Genomic DNA, 9,829 nt, shown 5'->3' with positions numbered 1-9,829 from the left:
GTTAATGCCAACCCAGCATGGTGACCCGTTCCGTGCCCCTCAGCCCAGAGTGTATGGTCCAAGGAACATTCTCCATTGTTGGTTTCTGTACTGCTTGTGATCAAGGGCAGGGGCCTCAATGCTATTATCTTTCTATCTTTCAAACAAAATGAGAGATGGATTGTGTATTGAATATCTACTGTGTTCTAATCCTCATGGACAACCTTATAAAGAGTTTTATTTTTATTTTATGGAGGGGGAAGCCAGATTCAGGGAGGGGCAGTGAGTTGCTTACATCTAAGTACCTAAGTTTCTCTCTGGCCCTCTGCCCTTGGTGCCTTCTTGGATGACGTTTAATTCAATGAATACCAACTGCCTTGGGCTAAAGAGACATTTGCATGATTTTATAAGTTTCAGAACAAGACCTTCAGGTTTGAACTGAAGGTCTGTGGACAGTGGCTCTGAGGGAGCAGTGGGAAGGTGGAGGTCAGCGGAAGGGCACGCTCCCACTCCCATTAGGGGCTCCTGGGCATTTCTGCCAACAAGAGTTTCAGACAAACCCTGAAGCTTTGCTTGTCAGTCCCTGACATCTGCTCTGCACAGCAGCAGCTTTGGCTTCAAGGATCAGCTATAATAAGGCAAGTTCCGTTATGGGAGGGAGGTGGCACTGCAGGGACAGTAGGACTGGCCACTTTCTGCTAGAGGAGGGCAGATGCATGACCCCCAAGGTCATGTCCCAGGGAGAGTGTGCCCACCCTCCTCTAACCTCCGGAGTTAAACTCCAAAGGGCTCAGGGCCCAGCATCATGACTTAGTATTAACCAAGAGACTTTCTTCTGGGGCTTCTGTTTTAAGGTTTTAAAACAGAAAGTGCTTTGAAATGCAGAGAGAGCTATACACATGTTGATGAAGAAAGCTGAGACTTGAAACTATAAGCCTCTTAGGCAAAGGTGAAGGAAAAAAATTTTTTTAATATCATTTTATTTATTTTTATTAATTTATCAATTTTTTTCTTACATCATTGTAATTCCCATAGTTCTCCCGCCACCATATGACCCTCGAACCATCACCGCATTCCCTCATGTTCTTCCCTTCCCTGTTTTTGTAACAAGGTGGTCCCCAGGAAAAGGGGAGTTTCCAGGTTACTTGCCCCACCCAAGGGAGGGTGGAGCTGAGCAGGGAGGAGAAGAAGCTGGAGAGGAGAATGGGGAAGGAAGGAAGCAGGATGGGGAGCAAGGAGGAGCCCTGGAGGAGGCACATGGAGTAGAGACACGTGAAGAAGCCACGCTTGCTTCTTGGTCCTGGCCTGGTTGAAACAGATGTGGGTGAGAGACCCGGGGAGGTTCACAATGGCAGCTTCTTTTTTTTTTTTTTTTGTGGGACCCTCGCCAGCGGCCAGGGAATGAACCGGCAGTGCAGAGGCTGTGGCAGCCTCGCAGCCCAGCACTCAACCACTGCGCCAACAGGGAGGCCCACACAATGGCAGCTTTTATCTTGATTTGGATTTTGCTCTTTTCCTCCCAGACTTGTCTGGCTGTTTCTGACCCTTTTCTATGGGTCCCTGCCCAGAGGGTGCCTTAGATGTGAGGCAGGCTATTGGGCCTTGCTTTGGGCCAATCCTGTTTGGCTGGGCATTTACCCACGAGGAAATGGGAATGTAAATTGGTGCAGCCACTAAGGAAACTAGTATGATGTTTCTCAAAAAATACAAATAAAACTACCATATGAGGGCCTCCCGGTGGTGCAGTGGTTGAGCGCTGGGTTGCGAAGCTGCCCGTGGCCTCTGTGGTGCCGGTTTGATCCCTGGCTGCTCCCCGGCCACCGGAAGAGGGTCCCACATGGCGCGCAGACCTCTCCTGCCGCCTGCTGCTCCCTCAGCAGTGTACTTCGTCCTTCTGCCTGTTCTGCTCCCCGCTCTGGCTCTGGTGAATTCTCTCACCCTCCCGCACTTCTGACTGTACACAGTGCATGTATAAACAAAACAAACAAACAAATAAATAATAATAAAAAAAATGCCTCTACCAAAAAAAAAAAAAACTACCATGTGAGCCAGTAATCCCATTTCTGGGTATTTACTTGAAGAATTTGAAAAAACACTAATTCGAAAAGATACAGGTACCCCTATGTTTGTTACAGCACTTTCACAATAGTTAAGATAAGGAAACAACAGGTGAATGGATAAAGAAGATGTGGTATATATACAGTTATAAAAAGAAAAGACGAAATCTTGCCATTTACAACAACATGGAATTTTTTTTTCAAAACTCATCTCTTTCTGATTTATTCAAAAGTTTTATATTTTCTTACCATTGTAGAACTCGTCCTCAAATTTTATTTTGTTTTTTTTCCATCTCCTTTGTAGGCATCTCATAGTTTAACTAGTGCAAGTTTCAATTTGTTTATGGTTGACTAAATATATATATATATATATATATATATATATTTTCAATTTTTCACAATTATGCTAGTGCTTTCATTTGTAGCATAGTATTTAACATAGATTTTAATTTTTATTATTTTTTTAATTTTAATTTTTTTTTATATTCCCCATACAATTGCAACCCCTTATTTTGACCCCAATCCCTCCTTTCCCCGCCCCCCACCCCCCATAGAGTGTCTCTGGTTCACAGTTGTTTGTTGATTTTGATTTTTACTTTCTTATAGTTATTCTTTTTCCTGGTCCCTTATTTAAGTTTTCTAGATTCCTGCTATGAGTGAGACCATCCGGTATTTTTCTTTTTCTTTCTGGCTTATTTTGCTGAGCATGATCCCTTCCAGCACCATCCAACATGAATGGAATTTGAGGGGGTTATGCTAAGAGAAATAAACCAGGAGAAAGAAAAATATTGTAAAGATTTCACTCATTTTTGGAATATAGTGGATTTTAATTCTTTTGAGATGGATTAAGGATTTGTGGACTGATATGTGGTCTATCCGGGAAAATGATTCATCTGCAATTAGGAAGAATTTGTGAATTCTCAGTTGCAATAATATAACTTAACTAGCATTGGAAAACTTCTTCCAATACAGGACTGTTTCTTCCCATTCCTTTTGCTACTATTGTCATGTAAATGGCATCTTTAAGGCACTTTGACACAGGTCTATAATTATTGTGCTGACACTTGTCTTTTTTAAATGAGAAGAAAAGAGTTACAAAGAAAAATACCTTTATACTGTGTTTTGTATTTGTCTACGTAGTTACTTACCTTTACTAGTGCTTTTTATTTCTTTGTGTCTATAAGTTATGCTCTGTGTCCTTTCATTTCATCTTGAAAGACTTCTTTTAATATTTCTTACAGAGAAGGTCAGTAGGACGTGAATGAAATGAAACTCAGAGGAAGAGAATGATGTGTTGAAAGAGGAAGGATTTACATCAGGATGGGTCAAGGCAGACAAGCCAAGGGGTGGGGGTGGGGCAGAGAGGAGGGGCAGGAGGGTGGAAGGGGTGATAGGAGGAGTCCCAGATGTTGCAGAAGGTGGAAGCCAACTTGCTGGAGGAAAGGAGTCGATTTTTAGGAAGTGTGACAGCAGAGACGGTATTCCCCTATGCTGTTCTGCACTGATGTTTGCCAAGGTGGTATTACTTATTAACCAAGGAAACTTTGTTCCAGCAGTGAAAGTGAATGATTTTATAGACTCATAAACTATGGATTCCCACTACTGTCTGTCTAATGCCATTATTGGAGATTTACTTTCCTGAGCAAGGGAGTACTCTGCTGTCTTCTAAGGTGGAAGGAAGGGTGGAGGAAACGCATGTTCTCACACTAATTTGAGCATGCCTCAAGGGATATGATCACAGTGGTGTGAGAGAAGGTGGTTCATGGTTTCAGTCTTGGGTGCTGTCAGCTCTAAACAGACAGACCTTGGTTCTCAGCAGGAACCTTACACAGGTATGAGATCCATGGATCTCAAGACCTGGAAGGAGCCCTTCTGATCTAAGCAAAATGCAACTTGCCAGAGTTCATGTATGAGGTCCTCTATTTGGTTTCAAAACTGACTTATATAAACACAGGATTGGCTTGTATAAACACAGAATTCTATAACCTTCTACAAATGCAGGGTTCTATAAATTCCTAATTTAGCAGTAGTTTATAGTTAAGTTTTGGGGGGTTAGCTGATAAATCCTTTGTGTGAGTTGACACTAAGATATGGTTGTTACGACAAATGCTGTTTCAAGATACTCATTATGTTCATAAAATAATATTGTGTCCATAGTAAGAGATTTGAAAGTTACTAAAAACAAGACAATGTCAGAAATTATCCTCCAAATCCAACACCCCTACTACCAAAAGCCAGCTAATAGTTGTAAATATTTGTGTGTGTGTGTGTGTGTGTGTGTGTGTGTGTTTAAGATTTATTTTATTTATACAAGAACCAGGATACAGGCCAGATGTGCAGGAGGGTGAGAGGATTCACCAAAGACAGAGCGGGGAATAGAACAGGCAGAATGACCAAAATACACTGCTGAGGGGAGCAGCGGGCGAGATAGGAGAGGTCTGCTTTGCTATGTGGTACCCTCGCTGGCTGGCTGGGATCGAACCGGCGCTACAGGGCTGCGGACAGCTTCACAGTGCGGTGCTCAACTGCCAGCACCACCAGGGGAGGCCCTAAATCATATATTTTAAACACATACAGGATTCATTTCTCTAGTGATTAAATATTTGGGAAAATCCCAGATTTTTAATGACCATTTAATATCACATGGTTTGGCATACCATTATTTAGGCCTAATGATGAACATTTTGTTGCTTCAGATTTCTCTTTCCCTGTGAAGATCCTTACGGACTCCTCCAGGTGGAGCTGGTGTGAGAAACTGATGAGCTGGAGCTGGTCCTTTGCAGTGCCCAGGCGTAAGCAGGCTGTGCAAGGCTGATTCATACTAGTTCCAGTGCACAGGGACCTCAGGGCGTGCCATTCTTTCCTCTGTCTCCCAGATGGAAGTGCTTGTGGTAGCATTGGCATAAATGACATTTTGGAAGGCAGTCATACTTGGAAATTCCCTTTTAGGAGAAAGGGAACTCTTCATGTAGTCAAGTGTTAGGGGAACCAGATGGCCCCATGGTGAACTTGGAGCCAGGAAAAGGGAAACGAGGTCTCTCTAGTGGCACAATATTGGGATGGTCTCACTCTCCCTTCTGCTCTTGAGAATGGACTTGACAGAGGACAGATTACAGGACATCTGCCAACTGAAGTGCACTTGAGCACGTTCATGGGCTCTGCCTACAGATACTCTGGACTGTTGTGTGTCTGTGTTGAATACCTCTTCTCATTGACAGCATTTATTTTGTGAGTTGATGCCCTCAGTCAAGTCTGGAGAATCTAGTAGCTTTTCTCTCTTTCCATTGATTTTGCATCCTAGGTTTCTGATCCATGTTGAGTTGATTTTGCTGTTTAGTGCTCAGTAGGAAATGGCAGTTTCTTTATTCCCAAGTTCTCGGAAGGATACCTCACCATAGCCTTTAATTACTTATAACTTTCAATTAATGTGCACTATTATGTGAATCTTGTTATTTTTATATTTCTTGAAGGGAAATTTTAGAAGTCAAATCATTGAATTCAAGAGTCAACATTTTGGGGGGACTGATCAATTATAAATTCATCTCTAGAAAAGAAGTTCATTCTGGAACATTATGAGAATGTTCATTTCATTTTACATTTATCAATAATGGGCAATAGATTTTTTTTTAAAAAATGCAAAAGTGAAAGGCAAAAGAGTGTTTATTTTAACTTGTATGTCATTGATTTTCAGAGAACTAAATACTAACATGTCTTCTAAAACAAGGTGGAGGATTGGCTGGCTGAGTTATGGAGGGCCACTTCTAGTTTTCAGATGTGTGCAGACATCCTTATGGCACTGCCCATGGTAAGAAAAGATTTCCTGGCTAAAACTAATGAAGATGGATGTGCTGTTCTTGGAATTCCAGGTAGTACCATCGTGAGGACTTCATGCACTTGCTCACTGTTTCAACAGACAGTTATTAAGCACCTACTTCCAGTGGACTACGGTAGGCATTGGAGACATTGGGCGCCATGTGGGACCCTCCTCCAGGCCGGGGAGCAGCTGGGATCGAACTGGCGCCGCAGAGGCCGCGGGCAGCTTCGCAACCCAGCGCTCAACCGCTGTGCGCCACCAGGGAGGCCCTCACTGCGCTTTTTTAAATGAACTATATTACCTGCTACTTTCGTAGCAGGCACCAGAACATGAGCAGTAACAGATTAATTAACCGGGACAACTAATCAGATCTAGTGAATGAGAGCTGGAAAATCTAGTACTTTCTCTGGTTATGTAAAGACAACTCAGTTATCTCTAAAGAGTGAGTAAAAAGGTCTGCAGGGAAGATGGGGGGAAAGGAATGCTTTGGACAGGATGCTGGTCAGACACCCACAAAGCCTACACATATGAGTGATCCAACAGTTTATATTCCCTCTAAGAGAACTGTTCTTCAAAGTGGCTGGATCTTCACTGAAATTATCCTCATTTAGGCATTCAATAAATATTTACTGAGCATCCACTATAGTTAGATACTGCTTTAGGATCTGGGGATTCAGCAGCAAACAACCTAAAATATCCTGCTTTCCTGCAGCTTCTAATTTAGTGAGGAGGGGAAAAGACAGATAATTAAATGAGTAAAATATCCAGTTTGTCAGATGGTGATAAAAACTATGGAGAAAGTCATAGCAGGGCAAGGGTATAAGAATGCTAAAGATGAGGGTACTGCTATTTTGTATGGGCCATAAGAGAGACTTTCTGATAAGATGATATTTCAGCAAAACACTGGAGGGGAAAAGCTAGCTATGTACTTATCTGGGGGAAGACATTCCAGGCAGAGAAAGGGCTTGTGCTAAGGCTCAGAGTTGCTGCCTTTCACTGATCAGAAAATTAGCTGGTTTTATAGAATTTGGTCTGAGAATTGCCAGGGCAGGTGGAGGTGGGCAGGTGGGAACAGTGGCAGACACTACAGGTGCCCTTAGGGAAATCTAACTGGCAAACTTCCTGGTGCCAGAGGCTTTAGCAGTTGCCACTGGCATTTCCTTTTGATAGCCTGAGCCCCCACTTAAGGTAGGATGTTTCCAGCAGTCATGGAGGCCATGTCTTTTCTTTTCTTGAGGAGAAAGGCTGGTAGTCTGGGGGATGGGTAAAGCAGACAGAGAGGGTGAAACAAGTCTCTGCCTTGTCTTTCTTGCTCTTTGTGGATTGCTCTTTGTTTCCTGATTTCTCTAGTACAAATCAGAGTCCCTTTGGAGCTAAATTTCCATAGAGGGTTTGGAGGGTGTGGGCAAGGGCTGTAAGGATTCTCAGTTGACTTCCATGAATGCAGAAAGTCACACAAGTAGAGGAAAGAAAGGAACACACATTGCTGAGGGGGTAGTATTAATTTTACCCACAATTATTTTACTGACGGGCTATTCATTTCACCCACGTTATTACTATCATGATTAGATCATCACTACTACTCTGCAAGGTAGTATTGCCCTATTTACAGATGAGGAAAATAAGGCTTAAAGACACTGGCTATTTCCCTGCCTATAAAAGTACATACACTTGTAAAGATTTCAAACCAAAAAAAAAAGTGAAAAATAGGAAGTTGAAGCGTCCTGTGTCTCACCTCAGGGACAACATCTAGGGCTAGTGTCTCAGCTTTCTGAATTTTTAAAATGTACACAAACACAGACACACAAACTTGCAAACTTTTTTACAAGGACTGGGACCATATTATTTGGAAACTTCCTTTTCTTCTCTCTCTGTTTTTGTTTATATAATTTATTTTATGATTAAATTTTTATTTTATATATTTTTTACAGCATCTTTCATTTTTGCACAATGCATGCATTTTCATCTTGGTTATATTCCCCATACAATTCCCACCCCCCCTATCCTTTCTTCTCTCAGCGGTGCAGGGGCTTTTGGGGAGCCAGAGCTTTCTGAGGACACCCGGGCTGTGTGACTTCACAAGCGTCGCCTTAGCTGCCAGCGTGCCTTTCCCCATTGACAGAACGCGGGTTGGCACCTCCGCCCCCCGCCCGCCTCGTGATAATCTGGAATATTTCCAAGGTCCAGCCCCAGCTGACCAAGACGGCAGCCGCAGTCAGATGACGCAGCCGCGCAGGAAAACTCAGCGAGCTCGGGGGCTTCCAGGCGCTGGTCGACGACCGCGTCAGCGGGCGGGGCTGGGCGGGGCGGAGCCTGGCGGGGCGAGGGCGGGGCCACGGGCCTGAGCGCGTGAGGGCCGGTAGGCGGCCGCGGCGTGACGCAATCAGCGCCCGCGCCTGGCCCTCCCGCGCGGCCAGGCCCGCCCCCCGCCCTCGGCCGCGCGCGGACGCGGCGCTGGCGCAGCGATGGCGGAGGCCGTGGAGCGCACTGACGAGCTGGTCCGCGAGTACCTGCTCTTCCGCGGCTTCACGCACACACTGCGGCAGCTGGACGCCGAGATCAAGGCGGACAAGGAGAAGGGGTTCCGGGTGAGCGCCGGCGGGCGCGGCGCGGCCGGAGGCGGCCCGGGGAGCCCGAGGCGGATCTCCTCAGCCTGCCCCCCGGGGCGGGCGCGGCGCTGTCAGCGCGCCCTGGGCCGGCGGCATCTGCGCGGCCCCGAGGGGGGCCCTGCCGCGCCCCAAGTTACCTGCTGAGTCAGGAGAATGGCCGGGGCTGGAGCCGGGGTGCCCAGGCGCCGGGGCCCCGCTCCCCGACCCCCCCGCCCCCCCGCCTCAGCCCCCGCCAGGTGCTGGCAGGTCGTTGGCCAAGATGGCGGTGGTTTTAGGTGCTGAGGGTTGGTGGATGGTTGAGTTTGGCACCAGATATTTCCGAGTCGGCGTCCCGTGGCCCCGGAGCGAAGGGGACCGCAGCCCAAAGTGCTCGCTGGGTTCCCGTGTCTCTAGGGTTTGTCTGAAATGGCTTGGGCAGCGACTCAGGCGATTTTCTGCAGTGGGAGAGACCTTCTTGTTGCCCATTTTAGAACCATTAATTCTGTGTGTGGTCGTCTCGTTTTTTTCTCTACAGTGTTTGTTTCGATGATTGTTTTTTTCTTAATTGGACAAGCACTTACTGCCTGTTTTAATTCATTAAACAGCCCCTACTTAGACGTGATCTTCCCTTGAGAAGTTCTTGGAACTTGCAGGTGTGTTTGCTGACTTCAGTTGGTATCCACGCTCGAATGGACGAAGGCAGGGAACTAGCAGCCAGCGCCCTGGAGGGGAGTCAGGAGGCCTGAGTTCTTGTCTTGCTAAAGTTAGTGGCTTCGTAGAGGCAAAAGCGAATCATTTCAGCTCTCCAAACCTCAGTGTCCTGGTGTATAAAAAAGGGAATATTGGGACCTCCCCGGTGGAGCAGCGGTTGAGCGCTGGGCTGCGAAGCTGCCCGCAGCCTCTGCAGTGCCGGGTTTGATACCCGGCTGCCAGGGGAGGGTCCCACGTGGCGCGCAGACCTCTCCTGCCCGCTGCTCCCCTCAGCAGTGTGCTTCGGTCCTTCTGCCTGCTCTGGCTCTGGTGAATTCTCTCACCCTCCCGCGCTTCTGACTGTACCCGGTGCTTGTATAAATAAATAAATAAATCTTTTTTTTTTTTAAAGGGATACTGGATTGTTACTAGTACCCAAAACCTTTTTGAGACTGTGTGCTCTGTCATTGGGAGGTGACTTCTTTGACACCCTGAGCTGCTCCCAGGGCTTTGGTGGCACTCTGGTGACTTGAAGGAGTCAGTGTCTCTCATGCAAAGTCTCAGAATCCTGGACTGGTGGGGGTCCACCAGTGGAGGACAGTGGAAATTGTCTGACTCTTTTATTATTATTATTATTTTAAAGATTTATTTATGCATACAAGAGCTGGGGGGCAGGACAGAGATGGGGGGAGGTGAGAGGA

This window comes from Talpa occidentalis, unplaced genomic scaffold (assembly GCF_014898055.3).
Source record: "Talpa occidentalis isolate TD23 unplaced genomic scaffold, MPIMG_talOcc4v2.1, whole genome shotgun sequence".
NCBI lineage: Eukaryota > Metazoa > Chordata > Mammalia > Eulipotyphla > Talpidae > Talpa > Talpa occidentalis.
The sequence above is the reverse complement of the archived record's forward strand: the minus strand, read 5'-3'. Positions refer to the sequence as shown.